The sequence below is a fragment of the Carettochelys insculpta genome, chromosome 2, assembly GCF_033958435.1.
Source record: "Carettochelys insculpta isolate YL-2023 chromosome 2, ASM3395843v1, whole genome shotgun sequence".
Classification (NCBI taxonomy): domain Eukaryota; kingdom Metazoa; phylum Chordata; order Testudines; family Carettochelyidae; genus Carettochelys; species Carettochelys insculpta.
In genome coordinates, this window is record NC_134138.1 from 202,320,130 (window position 1) to 202,342,107 (window position 21,978).

The window sequence follows — 21,978 nt, forward strand, 5'->3', positions numbered from 1 at the left end:
TCAAATAGCCATTTAAAATCTCTAAAATTTAAAACTGTGTACATTTTTCTTAAGCATCACTTGTCCATGCTCTTGCTCTTGAAAGTTTATATGCAGTGAAGGATTTTCTATGAAGGTCCAGAGAGCTTTCAGAAAACTAGAAAATTCAATACCATTGAATGCGTACATGCCTTTAAAATTATTACAGCTTGAGTAAAATTTTATGTTGCTAGTTTTGTTCTAATAGGCTGGGGTCAGCAGTGCCGAAATTTGACCTTTTGACCAATAGGTACGGTATGAGTGCCTGTGGTATGTCTACGGTAGAGGCATCTGTCAGTAGAAGTTATTATCGACAGAGTTTTCCCAACAAAACCTGTGTTGACAGATTGCATCTACTCATAAAAGCATCTCAGAAAAGTGAACTGCTCTGTTCACAGAGTGCATCCACACAGCCAGGCCACTATGTCAACAGATGGGGACCCGGAAGCCTGCAGACAGGGTCACATGGCTGGCAAACCCTTCCAGGTCACCTGTCCCTACGTACCCTTAAAGGGTCCCTCCCTGACAGCCATCCCTGCAGGCCATAGCCTATGCAGTCCCAGGAGGGATGGTACAGGTCAGAGTAAAGAGAGCATGGGGCCTAATGCAGTCCCCAGCTCCGAGCACCGAGCCACAGCTCTGGACTAGGCACTGGACATGCTCTGGACTCTGGAATTGCTGCAGAGGCTGCTGCATATCCTGGGAGCAGCAGTCACCCACCTTTTTGGCAGCGTGCATGCCCTCCTACTGTCGGGGGCCCCAAGCATGGGCCAAGCATGGTGGTGCCCTCCCCCACCCTGGGCACTGGGTGGGTCTGGTGGTACCCGACCAGAGCCAACTGGTGGAACTGGATTGTCATGGACAAATGGGATAATTGGCACTGGGTTCAGAACTTTCATATATGCAAAGCCACATTCCTTGAGCTCTGTGCCTGGCTTGCCCCTGCTCTGTGCCGGGAGGACACACAGATGTGGCCCATCATCCCAGTTGAAAAACATGTGGCCATGGCCCTATGGAAGCTTGCTATGCCAGATTGTTACCGCTTGGTTGGGAACCGGTTTGGGGTGGGCAGGTCCACTGTCGGGGCCATGGTCAGCCAAGTAAGGGACCCTGGTTTCCCAGCTTTGCCCAGGGTATGCAGGAGTTGGGCACACTATGGGGGGACCCATGGTGGCAGTGGGGGAAGGGTGCGAGGCTGAGGGGGAAACCTGTCTCTGGGGGACCAGGCCATCCCACCCTGGCACACACAGTCTTGGGGAGGCAGGAGAGCTCTAGAGGGACAAGGGGCTGGCAGGGGCTGGAGAGCACTTCAGAAGATATGGGCTAGTCCCCTCAGGGCATCATGTGTGTGCCCAGTCTCTCACTTGTACAGGTTGTCAGGGCCATCAGTGACATCCTGCTGAGGAGGGTCATCCGGCTCAGGGATGTGGATGCGACTGTGGCTGGCTTTTCGACCTTGGGCTTCCCAAACTGCTTTGGCGCACTGGATAGGATGCACATCCCCATCTATGCCCAGGAACACAGTGCAGCCCAGTTTGTGAACCAGAAAGGGTACCACTCTGTCATCATGCAGGCCGTGGTAGACCACCAGGGACACTTCACAGATGTCCATGTTGGCTGGTTGGGGTGGACCCATGACACAAGGTTTTTTTAGGAAGTCAGCCTCTTCAGGAGGATGGATAAGAGGACCTATGCACCCCAATGGGAGATGCACATTGGAGATGTCACCATGCCATGCTGTATTGTTGTGGGTGCAGCATACCCCCTCCTTCCCTGACTCATGTGGCCATACACTGGTGCACCAGGACCCCTCTCAGGAATTATTGAATGCCTGCCTCAACTGGGCCCAGCTGCTGATGGAGTGTGTCTTCAGACTCTTGAAGGCTGGATTTAGCTGCCTTCTCACACAGATGGACATTGGGGAGCAGAATGTCCCTCAAGTCATGGATGCTTGCTGTGCTTTCTGCAACATAGTGGAGAGCAAAATTGAGCACTTCATCCAGGGGTGTCTGTCTAATGCCACCCCTGCATGTGAGGAGCTGGGCATAGCACCCAACCACCAGGCCCACCATGATGAGATAGAGATATGGAGGCCCTTGAGAGAGCTTCGCCCTTGGCCCCCATTGACTCTCCCCATGGCACACTCTCCTGGGTTCCTGGGCCCCAACATCCACACACTCCCCTCCTTGGCCCCTCCCACCCACGCATCACTCACTCCCCACACCAATGACAAAGGACATGGGGGTGTTAGAGAACACAATGGCTGGGTCTACATCTGCCCCCCACCTTGAAGGGGGCATGATAATCAGGGCCACAGAAGATTACTAATGAAGTGCTGCAGTGAATACACAGCGCTTCATTAGGCTAGTTTTCCCCAGCGTCAAACTTGGAACTGCTGACATGCATGTAGCCGTGGGCACTTCAAAGTCCCTTTACTCCATGTTGGAGCTGGGAAGGTGCCAGGAGGCATGGTGGGTGGGTTTGGTGGGCTCAGGTTTGGCAGGATGAGCAGGGGGGCTCAGAGGGCTGGGGAGGCCCCTGGTGGGATGGGGGGCAGCATTGGTGGGGGGGGCTGGGTGCCGATGGCAGACATTATCTAGCCCACCAGGTCAAGGACCACCTGTGGGAAGGACAACAGGGTGGGGGGGCAGAGGGGATGTAGGAGGGCAGGGAGCAGCAGTGGCAGGAACAGCAGGGACAGGAGGTGAAGGGGCTGGTCATGGGTGCCTCAGCTGCCCATCAGTGCAGTCAGGAGGCCCATGAGCTTTCCCCAGCAGCGTTTCCTCCATTCCATCTCCCACACATCTGTCTCCTGCTCATAAGCCCACCAAGCCTCCTCACCTCGCAGCCACCACTCAAGCAGCTTGTTTTGCTGCCTCACTGCAGCCACATATGCCCACAAGGCCTCTTTCTCCCTCCCTGCAGCAGGCCCTGTGGATGCGGGGCTGCCCTGGGGCTGGTGGCATTGGCAGCCCCTCTGGGGGTGCACTGGTGCTAGGAGGCACTGGTCCAGGCATTTGGCTGGCTGAGCCTGGTGGGCTCTGAGGTGGATTAGCTTGGGCCTCCAATGGTGCAGCTGTAGGGAGAAAGAGGAACATGGTGAGTCCCTCCTGCAACACGACCCCAAAGGCACATGCAACTACCCACTGTGAGTGGCAGCTCCTGCCCCCAGGAGGTGTGTGCCCTGTGGTTGGTGTCTGACCGCTGGGGGTCCCAGCATAGGTGGTGAGGTGGCATGGCACGTGGCGGCCCATCCCACCACACATACGTGTAGCCCAGGGTGCTGTCCCTGCAGCTGACCTGCACCCACCCACAGCATGGCCTCCTACCTGCCTTGGGTGTGCGCCCATGCACTATTCACCTGATCCCCTGAACAGGTCTTGGGGCACCCTGGAGGTTGCCCTGCAAGCAGGGCTGACCTCCAAGACAACTACCAGTGTCCCCTTGGTTGAGTCATCCAAGTCCCCCTGGGCAGTGGGCACCTGCTGGGACTTTGGGTTCTGCTCCTGCTTACTCTGGGATGAGGGGTCCACCTCCCCTGCATCCAGGGTTCCTTTGCAGGGGGAGCCATCATCGTTGCCCCCACACCAGGAGACAGTGGAGCGCCTCATAAAAAGGGCACAATGCTGTAGCTGCCCCCAAGTGCCGCCTCACGCCCTGAGTCTTCATATAACCCTGGCGGAGCTCGTTCACTTTTGCCCACACTGGTTCCAAAGTGTGGGCAGGGTGGCCGTGCTCTCTGCTAGGGCTTCGGCAGTGGGCGCATAGCCCAGTGCATTGTGCCGCCTGGCTGCAGCATCCATCAGCAGGGCCTCATCTCCCCACAGAGCCAACAAGTCTTTAATTTCTACCCTAGACCAGGAGGGTGCCCACAGTTTTTTGGCCCAGGGTGGGTGCAGCGACCCCTTGGCGAGGTTCCTGGAACGTTCAGGGAGGGGGGGTCCCTGGGTGCCTGTGCCATCACTCCAGCTCCTGCTCTCTAGTGCTGAGGTGTGACTGTAGACAGCTTGGAGACAGGGCAGCTTCCACACTGACTGCTTCCTGGAATGGGGCTCCCTGTGTCTTTAAGGGCCACCGTAGGCACAGACCATAGAGCCCTGTTTCTGTGGCAGAAGGTGCCTCCCAGCCTCTGGCTGGCTGGTGCCATGGAGGACCCCTTTCTGTTGACAAAGAGGGCCCAGAGCGTCTACACTGCATTTTTGTTGAGAGAACTCTGTCAACACAACCGTTATTCCTCAATGCGGAGAGAGAGAACGCTGTCAGGGCAAATGCTCTGTTTTGTTGTGACTCTGTCGACAAAATGCAATATGTGTGTTGACACTCCCTGAGTTTTGTTGACAAAAGCCCAGTTTTGTTGACAAAGCTCTGTAGTGTAGACATGGGCTAATAGTTTTAGCGACAACAGCTTCATTAATAAATAAAGATGCAGAGCATTACTGATTACCGTTTAGGTGGTGGTTGGTAGCTGGTCTTATGTTAATCCACAGGTGGCATGGCTTTGAGCAAGCTCCCAGCTTTATGGGGGAAGAGGGGCGAGGCTGAACTACCGCCGCACATGCCGCTGAAAGTTGGCTCGCATGATGCTCTTGGTGCTTGTGCCAAGGGTTGCTGACCCCTGTAACAGACTAGTGGGGGTGGGAAGAGGTGGTGCTTGGGGTAAAGTAGGGGTGAGGCAGGGCTGGGAAGATGCAGATCCTTCCCCAGGCAAGGATTGGTGTGGGGAGGAGTCACATGACCAGTATTCCATTTGTGTCCCTCCCCTGCAGTAGCGGCTGATGAGGGAGATAAAATTAAACATTTTGGCTATGTCTACACTAGCCCCAAACTTTGAAATGGCCATGCAAATGGCCATTTCGAAGTTTACTAATGAAGCGCTGAAATACATATTCAGCGCTTCATTAGCATGCGGGCGGCCGTGGCACTTTGAAATTGACGTGGCTCGCCGCCGCACAGCTTGTCCAGATGGGGCTCCTTTTTGAAAGGACCCGGGCTACTTCGAAGTCCCCTTATTCCTATCTGCTCATAAGAATAAGGGGACTTTGAAGTAGGCGGGGTCCTTTCAAAAAGGAGCCCCGTCTGAATGAGCCGTGCGGTGGTGAGCCACATCAATTTTGAAGTGCCGCGGCCGCACGCATTCTAATGAGGTGCTGAATATGTATTTCAGCGCTTCATTAGTAAACTTCGAAATGGCCATTTGCATGGCCATTTCAAAGTTTGGGGCTAGCATAGACACGGCCTTTGTCCCTGTTTCTTCCCCTATTTTTAAATTAACTGACATAGTGGTAATTCAAGTGAAGGGCTCTTTGAATTGGCTCACAAGCGAAGAGCAAATGTGTCTAAAAGTTTGCTAGTACCAAACTTTTTCTGATGTGGACTCAAATTTCTGAACCACTCTCATTCCATTCTTGGGGTGCCATGATTTGATATTAACAGTTACAGTCTTGCCTTTTGTCAGCAATATTTCTTGGTGGTGGTGGAGTAGATGTATTGCTTTAAAGGAATGATGGTGGTGGTGTGTAGGGGAGGTCTTTCTCAGCTCAGCCGCTCTCCACTGTGGAGATTCCGGAAAGGATTCCAAAGATTGAAATCAGCTTGGAAAAATACATGGAATATCAGAAACTTAGTTTACACAGTAACAGAGAGAAAGCCGTGCTAGTCTATATACTATCAAAATAAAAAAGCAGTCCAGTAGCACTTTAAAGACTAACAAAATAATGTATTAGGTGAGATTTCGTGGGACAGACCCACTTCTTCAGACCATAGCCATACCAGAACAGACTCAATATTTAAGGCACAGAGAACCAAAAATAGTAATCAAGGTTGACAAATCAGAAAAGAATTATCACGGTGAGCAAATCAGAGCGTAGAGGGGCAGAAGGGGGGTGAGTCAAGAATTAGATTAAGCCAAGTATGCAAAAGAGCCCCTATAATGACAGAGAAAATTCCCATCCTGGTTCAAACCACGTGTTAATGTGAACTCTCTTTTATATTCAAATTCAACACATTAACACGTGGTTCTTCCTCGAGTGTCCCCGTGGGTGCTCCACGATAGGTGTCGGGCTCGCCCTGGCGCCGCAGATCGGATCTTTCCAGCAGTTTCTGCTGGACCGCGCATGCACCAGCGCGCGCCGCTCCTGTGCGCGCTCCCAGCCACGTGCGCAATCCGGTCCCCGCCGGTTCCTTCTTAACTGCCATCGGCTGCAGACGGAATCTGCTCAGGCTGCGGCCAGAGTCAGCGTATTTAGAGTTTTTCAGAGTTTTAGAGTTTTCTTTCAGAGTTCTTAGTTAAATTGTTTGTTTCTTTATTGCAAAAAAAAAAAAAAAAAAATATATATACATATAAGTAGAAAGTCTTAGTAACGAGAAGGAGGAGCGGAGGCAACCCGGGGACGTGAAGGCCAGTAGGCCTCCTGCTGTGGCAGGCTGGAGTCCGTGAGAGGGGAACAGGCACAGAGAAGGTGCTAAGTACCCTATTAACAGCTCAAAGACTCACTGCAATGTCCTCTTCAGGATTCAAGAAGTGTGAGCCGTGCCACGAAGCTATGCCGGTCTCTGATGGGCGCAGTCAATGTATTAGGTGCCTGGGGGAATCACACATCACCCAGAAATGCTCCTTCTGTGCAAAGCTCACGGCCAGAGCCGGAAAGGATAGAGAAATGCGGCTGAAAATGCTGCTGTTTGATAAGGCCCTCCAGCCAGACGTGCCGGAGAGGCCTCAACCGGAGGGACCCACAGGGCTCCATAAAAGGAAGGTGGTGTCCCTCACCCCCTCAGTGCAGAAACGGAGGAAGCTCTCTCCAGCCCGATCCCTGCTGGCGGTCACAGCGAGCGGGACAGGCGTAGCACACAGCCCCCAGATGCAGTCACAAGCAAGCGGCAGCGCAGCAGCGCACGTGGCAGAGGCTGAGCCTCCGATTACTAAACAGCCGGCACGCGCATTCAGAGTGGCAGCCAGGCAAGCGCCAGAACCGGCGGCACCGCCTCAAGCGGCACAGACCCCCATGGCACCAACGGTGCAGGGCCAACAGGCACGTAGCCTGCAGGCACCGGAGGAGACCACCCGCGCGGCACCGCAGATGAGCGTGCCGAGCGCGGCGCCGACAGCGGGGCCGAGATCCCTGGCACGGGGAGGGGCGGAGCCAGCCCCGCAGGGGAGGGGAAAGGCAGCAGCGAAAACCCGGCACCGCAGCCCTTCTCTGGACAGGGCTGCAGGGCTGCTCTCAACAAGTCCTCCCCTTATGCTATGTACACCAACGAGGAGACATGGGTCTCCCCCAGCCTACCCAGAGCCTCCTTCTCCATTCCTCCAACCAGTGTCACCATGGCTCGGGCCACCCTCACCTTTTCTGGGATTTGACCCTCTGGAGTACTACCACAAACCAGTTTCACCATTGTCTCAATCGTCCAGACGATCTCGCTCCCCCAGACATCGGGGGTATGCGCCTCAAGAGTGGTCCAGGTCTCCATCCCAGGAACCATGCCCGTGCTGCCACGGTCGTCCTTATCATGCTGGGCATAGACACAGGCATACACCCAGGGGCAGGTCCCCCTCGACCGCCCAGTTCCCTCGCAAGCCTCTAGTGAGAGGGTGTACCACCGGCAGCAGGACCCTGAGAGTTCAAGGGAGGTCTACGCTAGTGGTTCCTCCTTGTCCTCCCCCGACGAGGCTACGGCCCCTGGGGATGTTGCCCCCCTGGATGATCTCAAACAGTTTCAGGAGCTGTTTAAAAGGGTGGCTTTCACGCAAGGCATCCAAACAGCAGAGGTGCAGGAGAAGCACCACAAGCTCCTCAAAAACCTGAGGCCTCCGGCCTTGTCCAAAATCGCTATCCCGCTCGACGAAGCAATCATGGAGTCTGCTACTACCATATGGCAGACCCCGGCTTCCGCTCCACCTATAAACAAGAGGGCGGATAAGAAATACTTCGTCCCGGCGAAGGGCATAGAGTTCCTGTTTAGTCACCCACAACCAAATTCTCTGGTGGTAGAATCGTCTCAGCAGAGATCGAAGACTTCCCAGTACAAAGCGGGGGGAACGGATAGAGATGCCAAGAAGCTAGAGCTATTTGGCAGAAAGGTATACTCCTCCTCCACCCTGCTGCTGAGAATGGCTAATTATGCAGCACATCTAGCGAACCACAATTTCGACAATTACTCCAGGCTTACTTCTCTCATGGATTCACTTCCAGAAGATAAGAAGCCGGTGCTGAAGGCCATTGTGCAAGAGGGCTATGCAGCTTCAAGGACGGGAGTCCAGATCACCCTGGACGTAGCGGACACGGCGGCACGCTCAACGGCTACGGCAGTGGTCATGCGCAGGGAATCCTGGCTCCAGACATCAGGTATCCTGAGGGATCTGCAGGCAAAAATTGTCGATCTCCCTTTCGATACGCAGAAGTTGTTTGCAGAGTCAACTGATTCGGTCCTTCATTCCAGTAAAGACTCAAGAGCCACACTCAGAACCCTGGGTATTTATACCCCTCCATACAGAAAGAAAAAGTATTACCCTCAACAACGGCGATACCCGTACCAACCTCAGTGTGCTCAGTACCAACGGGGCTACGACCAAGGGCAGCATCAACAGCAACAATAGTATAGAACTCCTAGGCGACGTTCCCAACAAGGCCGTGCATCCCCGGGGCAGGCCCAAAGGCAACAAGTTTGACGGACAGGTTGAGGGCTGCACTATTACTACCATCGTGCAATGTCATCCACAATTAATGTTCCATCATCGCCTCCGACCGTTCCACTCACAATGGCAAAAGATCACCACAGACAAGTGGGTACTAGAGATCATAGCCACGAGTTACGTGATCCCCTTTCAGTCGCTCCCACCGCCAAGACCTCCGCCCAGGCCTCATCTCAGGGATGCCTCCCACGAGGCGAAACTCAAGCACGAGGTGGACCACCTGATGCTTATAGGGGCGGTGGAAAGAGTGCCAGAGCAACTTCAGGGGAAAGGGTTTTATTCACGCTACTTCCTCACAGAGAAGAAAACAGGAGGCTGGAGGCCCATCTTAGATCTTCGAGGCCTCAACCGGTACTTGTGCAAACAACACTTTCTGATGATCACAGTCGCCTCTATACTCACGGCACTGGACGATGGAGATTGGTTTGCAGCCCTTGACTTACAAGATGCGTATTTTCATATAACGATCCAACCGGCTCACAGATGTTTTCTCCGGTTTATGGTCGGCAAAGAACATGTCCAATACAAGGTTCTGCCATTCGGCCTCTCCTCAGCCCCCAGAGTCTTTACCAAGACCCTGGCAGTGGTGTCAGCCTACCTGCATAGACGGGGGTATTTATATTCCCATATCTGGATGACTGCCTACTGAAAGGGGCCTCGAAGGCGGAAGTACTACGCATGATACACGTAACAGCAAACACGTTTTCTTCGCTGGGCCTGGTCATCAACCTTGCGAAGTCAAAGATCGACCCCACACAGGACATAGAGTTCATAGGGGCACGCACAAGTTCTATCACAGCAAGGGTTTATCTACCCGACGCTCGCTTTCGTGCCATCGGTTCCCTGGTACAAGTCATTACATACAGCCCCACGGTGCCGGTTTTAATGTGCTTGCAGCTGCTCGGCCACATGGCAGCATCAACGTTCGTGGTACAGAACGCCAGATTGCATATGCGCAACCTACAACATTGGCTGGCGAGCGTTTACAAGCCAGCATCCCATACCATCCGCAGGGTGGTGTCGCCCATGACAGAGGTGCGCAGATCCCTGCAATGGTGGGTAAACCCCAAGAACATGCTAACAGGTACCCTTCCACCAACCACAAGTATCAGTTTTTCTCACCACCGACGCCTCCCACATAGGGTGGGGAGCACATATTGGCGAAAAGGTGATGCAAGGACTGTGGTCCCCTACGGAACAGTCACTGCATATAAATATACTGGAGCTCAGAGCGGTGTTCAACGCCTGCAAACACTTTCAAGACCACATGCAAGGCAAGGTAGTCGGGATCAATACAGACAATATCTCCACCATGTTTTATATAAATGGACAAGGTGGAGCTCGATCCCGTGCCTTATGTGCGGAAGCAGTCCGGCTGTGGAACTGGTGCATCGCCAACAATATAACGTTGAAAGCCTCGTACTTACCAGGCGCTCACAACGTGAAGGCAGACCAGCTGAGCAGGCACTTCGCACTCACACACGAGTGGCAGATCCGCTCCGATCTGCTACAACCAATTTTTCATGCATGGGGGTTTCCCCAGATAGACCTGTTTGCCACTCAGCACAACAAGAAGTACCCCCAATACTGCTCCAGGGCAGGACTGGGGCGGGGGTCCCTGGGGGACGCATTCACGATTTTGTGGAAGGGCCTACTGCTTTACGCGTTCCCCCCCATGGTGCTCATCCACAAGGTCCTGCAGAAAGCCAGGAGGGAGAGAGCCCGCATGATCCTAGTGGTCCCCATGTGGGATCGACAGCAATGGTTCCCCTTGCTTCTCCGCATGTCGGATCGTCCACTGTTTCCCCTTCCGGTAGCGCCGGACCTGCTCACGCAGGCCCAGGGCTCCATAGTGCATCCACTCCCCCGAGGCCTGCGCCTACAAGCATGGTTAATCCATGGCTCAGCTCCCTAGAAAGTACATGTATGGAGGGAGTACAACAAGTCCTGGAAAGTAGCTAAAGGATCTCCACCAGGAAGACCTACAAACAGAAATGGACTCGATTCACTGCTTGGTGTTCCACCAAGCAGTTAGCTCCCCTTGAAGTGCCTATACCTGTCATACTAGAATACTTACTGGACCTCAAGAGAGGCGGGCTCTCCCTCTCCTTGTTGAAGGTCCATCTCACTGCTATATCGGATTTTCGGCATGAAGAGGAAGGGCCCACGGTGTTTGCCCATCCTATTGTTACCAGGTTCCTGAAGGGGCTGGTAAACCTGTACCCCCCTCGGAAACCGCTTCCACCAACATGGAGCTTGGACCTGGTGCTCAGCGCACTAACGGGACCACCCTTTGAACCCTTAGCCATGGTTTCCCTCCATCTCCTTACGATAAAGACAACCTTCCTTCTTGCAATCACGTCAGCTCGCAGGGTCAGTGAGCTCGCAGGAGTTATGACAACGCCACCCTGCATGGTATTCTCAAAGGAGGCGGTAACCTTACGGCTGCACCCAGCCTTTGTTCCCAAAGTTTCTTCAGAGTTCCATCTTAACGAACCTATAGTTTTACCCTCGTTTTACCTGAAGCCTCATAGCTCCAACAAGGAGGCACGCCTGCACCTCCTGGACATGAGGAGGGCGTTGGCCTTCTACATAGACAGAACTAAGTCCTTCCGGAAAACGGACAGACTCTTAGTCTCTCTCGCTCCCAGATCAAAAGGAGAGGGTCTCTCTTCACAGAGAATCTCAAAGCACATTGTGTCCTGCATAAAGATGTGCTACGAACTTCGAAAGACTCCTTCACTGGCCCCGCCTAGGGCTCATTCCACCCGGGCGGTGGCGGCATCAACAGCCTTTTTCAAGGGCATCGCGCTAAAAGACATCTGCAGAGCGGCGACCTGGTCATCCTATGACACCTTCGCCAAGCATTATGCCCTACATCGGGTATTCCAAGAGGATACCTGCCTCTCGACAGCGGTCCTTTCGGGGGCAAGCTGCACATAACCCGATTACCCACCTCCTTTCTTGGGTTACTGCTGGGTAGTCACCTATCGTGGAGCACCCACGGGGACACTCGAGGAAGAAAGAGAAGTTTCTCACCGTAGTAACGATGGTTCTTCGAGATGTGTCCCCGTGGGTGCTCCACCACCCGCCCATCCTCCCCGCTTCAGATGTCTGTTTGGTGTTTTTTAGGAGCATCCGAGGCGGTTGGTCAAGGAACTGGCGGGGACCGGATCGCGCACGTGGCCGGGAGCGCGCAGGGGAGCGGTGCACGGTGGCGCATGCGCGGTCCGGCAGAAACTGCTGGAAAGATCTGATCTGCGGCGCCGGGGCAAGCCCGACACCTATCGTGGAGCACCCACAGGGACACATCTCGAAGAACCATCGTTACTACGGTGAGTAACTTCTCTTTTGAACCAGGATGGGAATTTTCTCTGTCATTATAGGGGCTCTTTTGCATACTTGGCTTAATCTAATTTTTGACTGTCCTGCCCCCTCTGCCCCTCTACTCTCTGATTTGCTCACCTTGATAATTTTTTTCTGATTTGTCAACTTTGATTACTATTTTTGGTTCTCTGTGCTTTAAATACTGAGTCTGTTCTGGTATGGCTATGGTCTGGGGAAGTGGGTCTGTCCCACAAAAGCTCACCTAATACATTATTTTGTTAGTCTTTAAAGTGCTACTTGACTGTTTTTTGATGTTTTAGTTTACACAGTTTTTGTTTTGATTTCATTATTTGCTTAGGTGTACTATTCTTAAATTAAAACAGTTATGTTGACACAAATCCTAATATGGGCCTAATTATATTAGTAATACTTATCCTTTTAAACTTATGGGAATAAAGAATACCAGTATCAGCATATTTATATCTGTATTAACTGCAGTCACACTAGCTGTATCAGTATAGTTAAGGCTATACAATTTTTTGCATGTGGGTAAGCCCACAGAACTTCATTCATTTGAATGCTGACACAAGGTAAAGTGTCTTCACATCCTTGGTAATAAATTACTCTATTTTGAGCCACTCAGAAGTCTGGACCTCTGAGTATCTCAGAACTCAATCAATGAATTTCTTTGGCAATAAAAGCATATTTCTATTACAGGCTCTCATTACTTTGTCTGTAGCTTGCTATATAGTTGAATTGCTCTGTTCATGTTGGAGCGTGAAATAAGGGTATTAGTCTTCATAGTAAGGCAGATCAAACCACGGTGGAGATGGAAGATCTACAAAATCATAGGATCTAGAAATGGAAAATAGTGTGTCCTCTGCCAGTGCAGTGTATAGTTCTCCATAAAAAGAACATAATACAGTTCCCCAGTAGAGGGTGTATCTTGTTGGGGAGACTGATTTACTTTTCTAATCACTAAGTACCAAAGATAGTATCTTCTCCTGCCTTCACATACACCCCCTCCCCATCTCTTTCCAAATGCTTTCCATGGGTATTTCAGGGTTTCGTTATAACCAGTTCTCTGCTAAGGATTAAGAACATTTCGTTCTTTCTTTGCCCTATGACCATTTAAAACTTTGCATGCAGAAGAGCAATAGTCTGCTCAGGATTCAGAATACCCACATACCAACCCCCCACCCCGTTCCCTGAGGAAAAGTTAAATTTTTTATGTGTTTTTAAAATCTTCACCTTTTACCTTTTAAGGGTAGAATTATAATACTCTGATGGCTCTGTTTTTAGGTAACGAACCATACAATCATGGGACTGTAAGGAACTGTAGAGATTATGTAGTCCAGTCACCTTGTACTCATGGAAGGACTAAATACTAGATAAACCATCCCTGAGAGGTGTTTGTCTAATCTGCACTTAAAAATCTCCAGTGATGGAGATTTCACAGTCTCCCTAGGCAATTTATGCTAGTGCTTAACTACCCTGACCAGGCCTACCCATGTGGGGGAGGGCATGGAGGCAATTGCCGAGGGGCCAGAGAAATTTAAAAGTGTCTGGGGGCCACACAGAATGCTGTAGGGCTAAGGCAGGTTCATGTCCGCCTTGGCAGTCGCTCAGCCCTGCTCCCAGAAGCAACCAGCAAATCCCTGCAGCCTCCGGGAGGGTTGTGTGGTCTCTGTGCACTGCCTCCTCTTCAAGTGCCAACTTTACCTCCCATTGACCAAGAACTGTGGTGAATGGGAACTGCAGGAGCAGTACCTGTGGGCAGCAGCACAGGGAGATCTCCCCCCACCAGCCTTCCCACCGAGGAGCTGCTGTGCTTGGGTTGTACTGATTGATTTTGGAACCTACCCAAAGTACGCACTGCGTCCTGCAACTCAATACCTGCCCTGGCTCAGAGCCTCCACTCCTTCCTAGGGCCCTCACCCTTCCTGCACTCCTACCGCAACCTAGAGCCTGCAAATCCCTGCCAGAAGTTTCACCCCTCCTGCACTCAAGCTCCCTCACGGATCCTGCACCCCAATCCTCTGCCCCAGCCTGGTGAAGGTGAGTGAAGAAGAGGGGGAGCAAGCAATGGAGGGAAGGAGAATGGATTGAACAGGAGGGGGGCCCTTGAAGGAAGAGTGAGGTGGGCATGACCTCAGGGAAGGGGTGGGGCCAGGGTGTTTGGATTTGCCCAACTGGACAGTTTGCAACCCTAAGAGGGAAGCATGTAGGAGCCCTGGGCATGCTGGAAGAATGTGCCCAGCAGCACAGCCAGCAGCTAGTTGTGCATTAGCCAGCACTGCCCTGAATGTTAAGTGGACAACCTTTGCGTGAGTACAGCTTCTGTGTGTATGTGGGCCCATTGACTGTTCTACCGAGGCCTGGAACTGTTGATGGTCGACCTGACCCTGACCCTGACCCTGACAGAAAATTTTTCATCACATCCAACCTGAACCTTCCTTGCTGCAATTTAAAGCCACTGTTTCTTGTCCCATCTTCAGCAGTCAAGAAGAGCAATCTTTTATATTCGTGAAAACTTTTATGTCCCCTTCTAGTCTTCTCTTTTCCAGTCTAAACAAACCCAATGTTTTTAATCTTCCCTCGTAATTCATATTTTCTAGACAATCATTTTTATTGCTCTTCTCTGCACTTCTTCCAATCTGTCCACATCTTTTCTGATATGTGGCACAATATGGACACAATAATCCAGTTGGGGACTAACCTACATGTAGTATAAAGGAAGAATTACTTCTCACATCTTACAACATGCCTGTTAATACATCCCAGAATGTTGTTTGCGTCTTTATTTTTAGTGGGTTTGTTGGTTTTTTTGCACAACAGTGTTACACCGTTGATTCATATTTACCTTACGGTCCGCTATGCATTAGGCCTGTGCCCTAATTCCTTTCTGTATTACTTCTTCCTTGACAGTCATTTCCCATTTTTTATGTGTGCAACTATTTGTTTCTTCCTAAGTGGCCTACTTTGCGTTTGTTCTCATTGAATATCAATCCTGTATACTTGAGACCATTTCTCCAGTTTCTCCGTATCATTTTGAATTCTAATCCTATCCTGCAAAGCGCTCAAAACCCTCTTTGCCATTATCTAAATTATCAATGCAGATACAAGAACCAGACCCAGAATTGTTCTCTGCAGAACCCCACTCATTATGCCTTTTCAGCATGACTGTGAACCATTCATAACTACTCTCTGAGAATGGTTTGCCAAGCAGTTATGCACCCACCTTATAATAGTTCAAGATTTTTCAAAAAAGATTGTAGTAGTTCCATTTAGATTGTATTTCCTTTATTTGTTTTTGACAAGGTCATACAAGACAGTATCAAAAGCCTTATTAAAGTCAAGATATACCACAAATACTGCATCTACTCCAATACACATAACTTGATACCCTGTCAAAGAAAGCTTTCAAGTTTATTTGACGCAATTTAGTCTTGAAAAATCCATGTAAGCTGTCACTTAGGACCTTATTATCTTCTAGATGTTTGCAAATTGATTGCTTAAGTACTTGCTTCATTATCTTTTCCCATACAAAAGTTAAACTGAGTGGTCTGTAATTCCCTGGTTGTCTTTATATCTGTTTTTATACATCGGCACTATATTTGTCATTTTCTAATCTCTTGGAATCTCTCCTAGAGCATGTTGCCATTGGTATCATGACAGGGTTGGTAAAGTTGGAGAATCTCATAGCATGTATTTCTGCAGTCAGGAAAATGTAAAATCAGAATTTATTCTCCAGCTAATTAATAGTGCATCTGGGACACTGAGCTCTCTGGTGAGAGAATGGCAAACAAAATTCATCTTGGAGAAAGTGGACAAGCAGGTTTTCCTTTGCAATTTTAAATTATCACATTCAAACCCAACAAGCAAATTAGGCTATTTAGAGTAGAAGATGTTATAGTCTAATAAGCTATATGGTCAAAGAGCAGTTCGGATTTGATCTGTGTAAGATGGATGTTTTAAAAAGATGCCCAGAATTCCACTTTTCCTGTAAGAGAACACTTTAGTAGTCTTAGGTTTACAATCTTACACTTCAAAAGGTTTTTTAAAGGTGACTAGAACACTTTGGATGCAGAAAAAAATTACAGTGTACTGACTATTATGGTGCTAGATAAAGGAACTCAGCAAAAAGGGACTTGTGCCATGGTGAAGAGCTCATCTGAGTAACCAGATAAAATTATATTTGTTTTTTTAAAATGTATAGTGCTATTTAAAGCACAAAAATGCAAAACTTGAAATTCCCAGGGAAAATTATGTGTAAAAGTAGCATGGATTTAGAGAAAGAAATCCATGCGTATTAGGCTTTGAATGTGCATGCACACACTGCATTGATGTGACAAAAATTGATTTTCAAATATATTTCATCTCATGCCAATTTATGCAGATACGCTTCAATCCAAACTAATTGATATGTCATCTGTAAACTGATACAACACTATCAACAAAGGAATATGCACCGATTTAATGTTTTTAATTTGATTTTGTTAAATGTGGGCAATTTTTTTTTAGAAAAAGCATTAATCTACCATTAGTCTCATCTATACTAGCAAGTCCATTCAGAAAATCCAGCCCTCTTTCAAAAGAACGCGTGGAGCATCTACACACAAAATGCACTCTCTTGAAAGATTGTTGAGAGAATGTGGTGCTGCTTTAGAAAGCACCCCTCCAGTCCCATAATAGGAAGAGCACCCTCTTTTGAAAGATTCTTTCAAAAGAAAATGTGTGTACATGCTCCACGGGCCGTTCTTTTGAAGGAGGAGTGTGCCATCGCGTCGGCCACCTGGGGCTTGGAGATGCCCTGGCCAGCGGCAGCGGACCTCTATGCTCCCTGTGTCCAGCTGCCCTTAAAGCTGCATGGACCCAGAAACCCCATGGCAGGAAGCTGAGAGCGTGTTGGCAGCAAAGGCACGAGCTGCTTGCAGCACACCCTCACGGACACCCCCTAACAGCGACAACCAGACATGGCCAGCAGCCAGCCACCTCAGGAGCCCCAGACCCCTCCCTCAGAGCCCTCAGAGGACTCCCACGAGTCTGGGCAGCCTTCTCACCGGAGCTTGAACTGTGGGACCTCCTGGGACTGTGGAAGAAGTAGGAAGCCCTGCGGGAGGTGGGCAGCAAGTGCCATAACGTGGCCGCCTTTGCTTGCCTTGTTACTGGACTGGCCATCTGGGGACATCCTGCCTGCACCCCAGACCAGGTGAGAAGCAATATGAAGGAGCTCTGGCAGGGCTACGCCCTGGCCTGGGATGAAGCTGGCCACTTAGGAGCAGGTCACACAACCTGCCCCTACTACTCGGAGCTCCTAAGCCTCCAGGGGCCCCAGGACTCCTCACCACTGCCCATCATCCTGGACACCAGGATGGACGGGCTGCACCCCACGACCCAGGAGGAGCTAGGACCCCATGGCAGACCCCCCCCACTGAGCAATGAGCTGGAGCTGCCCTCTGCGGACTCCAGCAATGGGGACCTGGTAATTGACCTGCCATCATGGTTGTCTAGCCGCACAACAACCAGCTGGGTGACACCGGCCCTCAGTGACAGACCCTCCAGTAAGTATCCAGGGGACGCACACTCCGGCTTGTGGAGTGGGGGCACCACAGCAGCTAGTGAGCCATCCACATGCTCAGGAGACCCAGGCCTGACACATCCAGCTGGCTGTGGCTTCTAGCATACTGCATCCGCCACCAGCAGCACTCAGCACCAGCCCCTGTGGACAGTGCTAGGAGCTGCACGTGTGGGGGAGGGGTGAGAGTAGGGCCTGGCCTCATCTGGAGCCCATGATACCCCATGGCCCCCATGCCATTGGATGGGAGGGCAGGGGGCTGCTGCTCCCCCATGGGTGGTCGGGGGCATGACGCTCAGGGAGCTAGTGCGGGACTGTTGTGCTGTCCATTGCTCCCTGTCTATCCATGCAGCTGCACCATCGAGGGTGAGGAGAGTCCCTTCCCCTCTGTTGTTCTGGACAGCCAGGCGGCGGAGGAGGGGGACTGGTCACCACTCCCAACAGCACCATGAGGGGCCCACAGCAGGAGGGCATGGTGGTGGGCTGTCACTGCTGCCACCATCCGCTGGCCAGCAGAGGTGATGGAGCAGCAACTCTGCATGGATGAGGCCCACCATGCCTGGTGGAGGGTGGCATGGGAGGACCTAATGTCCCGCCTGTGGGACGTGACAGTGGTCCTGTGGGAGCACTTGGGGCTCAGCAGCATCCTTTCCCACCCCACTCTCACCCCCCACTGAGCCTGACCCTTTTAGAGCCCCCCACCACAGCCCTACCTCCCCATGCTTCCTGCCCCTTCTCAGCCCTGCTGGGGGCCCCAGACCAAGAGTGGGAGGGGATTCTGGGTCTGATGGGGCTAATGGCCATCCACTCCCATCCTAGAGTAGTGCTCCTCTGCCTTCACCTGGTTGAGGTCCACCCCCGGCCTTGGCTCCCCATGTATATAGTTCGTCCCCTGTTCCCCACCGTATATAGTTCCATTCAACATTTGTTAAAAACACAGAAGTTATATTTTTGGTTAAACAGTTTATTTTTGCACCATCTCTGTGTCCCGTGCTTATGGTTGGGGGATGGTGAGGGGTGTGCGTGTGTGGGGGTTGTGGTGGGGGGACAGTGAGGGGTGCATGCGTGGGGTGGCTATGGGGGAGGTCACTGGGACCGATGAGAAAAGGTCTTCCTGAAGGCCTCCCTGATGCAGACCCCATCCCAGTGTGCCTCAGCTGCCCACCCCTGCATGAAGGCCTCACCCTTGCCCTCCACTATATTGTAGAGGATGCAGCAGGCACCCACACCTGGGGGATGTTGTGCAGGCTGACCTCCAGGTGTGTGAGGAGGTACTGCCACTGGCCCTTCCGGTGCCTGAAGGCCCACTCCGCCACATTTCAGGCCTGGTTTAGGTGGGAGTTAAATGCCTCCTGGGTTGGATCAGGGTGCCCTGTGTAGGGCCACATCAGCCAGGGCTGCAGGGGATGGGCAGTGTCCACCACCATGCACAGGGGCATGGTGACATCCCCAACCTGGCACTCCCACTGGGGGATGTATGTCCCAGTCTCCATATGGCGGCAGAGCCTGGAGTTCCAGAACACGTAGGCATCATGAGCCCCCTAATAATTGGACTATTGGACTTTCTGCTGTGGTCTCTGATTTTGACCAGAAATACCATCCTGGAACTAAGAAACCTTTCAACCCTTCAACAAGTTTTATTGAAATTATTACATTTCTATGAAAGATTTTAATTTAGATGAGTCACTAATTTAAAAAAAAATAGTAAAAAAATTCTGACCAATTCTATTTCTACAATGTCCCATGTGCTGCTGAGTGCTTCTGTAGGATTCATCCCAGGTATGGGCCTTATATTTACCCTATGACTACTTTGTGCCAGCTCAGCCAGGGAAAAAGTGTTTTCCTTCTCCCAGAGTATTCAGCTTTCTTGCTTTTTCCTACTCTGTCTCTGCCTTGATTTTTCTCTTATTTGCAATGGTCCCATTGCCTGCCAGAAAGGCAAAGGTATATGGCTTATACGAGGCAGATTTTTTTTTAAAGATACCGTTCTCAACATGTATGTGCATGGGCCCCCCTCTGACCTGCAGACCTCTATGTAGCCATCTTGAATAGCTGTGGTAGCTTGTCATCAGGGTGGTTAGTGAGTATTTTAATCATTAACTTGATTGTCTTTATTAAAGGCTTTAGAAAAGTGTTATTGCATAATGTTCAGATTGTTTAATGTTGTTAAGGAAGGAGGGCTTCTTCAAAGTAATGAGCTCATACAAATATGTAAATTCCACTTACTATAGCAATATTTACAAAATATCTCGATCAAGAAAGTGAATGGTAATGTTTAGCATATTGTTATAAATTGTATTTACTATTAGGTTCTTTGAAGTTGTGGTTCCCTCCTAGAGGAATTCTGAAGGATTAAGATAGCCTACGGGGTAATGAAATAAGATTTTTTTTTAAAAAAATATAGGATTCTGAGAATACTCACCTGAAATTAGCAGGTTTTTTTTCCCACAAATTCCAGTGGGAGCAGGATCAGGCCCGTGGTGCAGGAGACATACCAGTGTCTTTCTCTGATAGCTTGTGACATCATAGCAAACAGCATGCTGGGGTATCAGAACAACAATGCCCAGCAACTTTTCTGTCCTTGAAAGGAGCTGAGGGGTACAAAGAGACATTGAAGAAATGATCCAGAGCTTGCTGAAGTCATTGGGCATCTTCAATGACTTCAATAGGCTTTGGACTAAGCCTTCAGTTGTTTAAGGACTAAATGTTCTTCCACCCCCTAATCATAATTAATGGGTACATTCCTCACAATTGTTGAAGTGAATGATTTTTTTTTTTTTATGTGCAGGTCATCTGTAAATTATGGACATACTTGATCAAAGTCCAACAGTTCTGAATTTATTTTGGCTAATAAATTTTGGCAAATTATTTAACTCAGGAAAGTACTACCATAGTAATAAAGTTATTTCCTTTAGTGCATTAACTAATTCACATGGAAGAATTCTGACGATTATGCAGTATAATGTCAGCGAAGAATTCCACTTGCTTGAAAAATTACCTTTCCAAGCTCTGTGCAGCTTCGTCCTTAAGCAGGGTTACAGCCTAAACATATCTAGCCTTTTGTCTGTCTTCAGAATATTTCTGTTACTAAAAATTCAACCTATATAGTGTCATCTTTATTTGTATTTTCTAAGTTCCTTTCTGATATTTTACTAAACAACTGCTGCACAGAACTAATTCACTGAATGCAGCAGAATTGGAAAAGAATGTATGTGATTTTTGTTGTTTGTACCTACAAGGAACCACAATATAATACAAAGCAAGGCTTATGGGTACTTGAAGGATGGTGTAATTTCATCTTGTTGTCATAAATAGATGTGAAGTGTCACTTTTGAATTCAGCAATGACTTTAATTTATTGATGTGAGTTTTCTGTACACTGAAATAGTATCAACTGATTTTAAGGGCTCATATCATAAAAATCAAGTTACATCATGACGGTTACTAAGGCATGTATATTGACTTCAATCTGCTCCTTGAGTGATGGTGGTGAATGACTCTAAAATACTCTGTAGTGCCTGGTAGATGGCTCCTCAGTTTTTAGGAGCCCCTTATATGAAGGATACTTTTCATCTTAGATCTCAAAATTACAGCTATTCTACAGTAACCTGCTGTTATTTGAGCTTTTACTGTTGTAAATTATTTATCTCAGAAAAGTTAAATCTTTATTATAAGTCTTGCCTTGAGCAAATTAATCCCACAATGTTTAAAGTTTGCCACTATATCTATCATTTTGTTCTTCTTGGGGCGTTCTGTACTTGAACTTTCAGAGATTGAGTTACAAACCAGTAAATGTCACTTACTTCTTTGAAATTGTGAAAGCTCATCTAATACCTTGCATTAGTTTACTAGTCTCATTCCCAAAAGAAAACAGCCACACAATTTGGAGAGACAGAAAAGTTTATTCCTTTTCTAGTGTACCTTCTTATTATAACTAGATCCAGAAATGTTGCGCAAATGAGAACATGGCCAGAGGACAGATTCTAAACCCAAGGCAGTTAGGCTGCTGCATGAGAGAGGAGAGAGGGACAAATAGACATGACTTATATGATGTTACTTTTGGGTAGTTTATTTCTTTCCCTGAAGTTGCCATCAGCCAATCCAAGGTAAGATGTTAATAAGCTCAGACCATGTAACAAAACAATCTTGTAACTCAAGCCTAGGGCGACCATATCTCCCTGTCCCAAATAGAGGACAGGGAGATATAGGTCGAGGGGTGGCTCCTCCCAGCTCCAATAAGCCCTGGGGAGCTGGGAAGGAGGTGGCAGCTGCCGGCCCTCCCTGAAAGTGGCAGCTGCTGGCCCTCCCCAGAAGCCCAGACGAAGTGGTGGGGCTGCAGCAGCCACCCACACTCCCCCCCGTTTCCC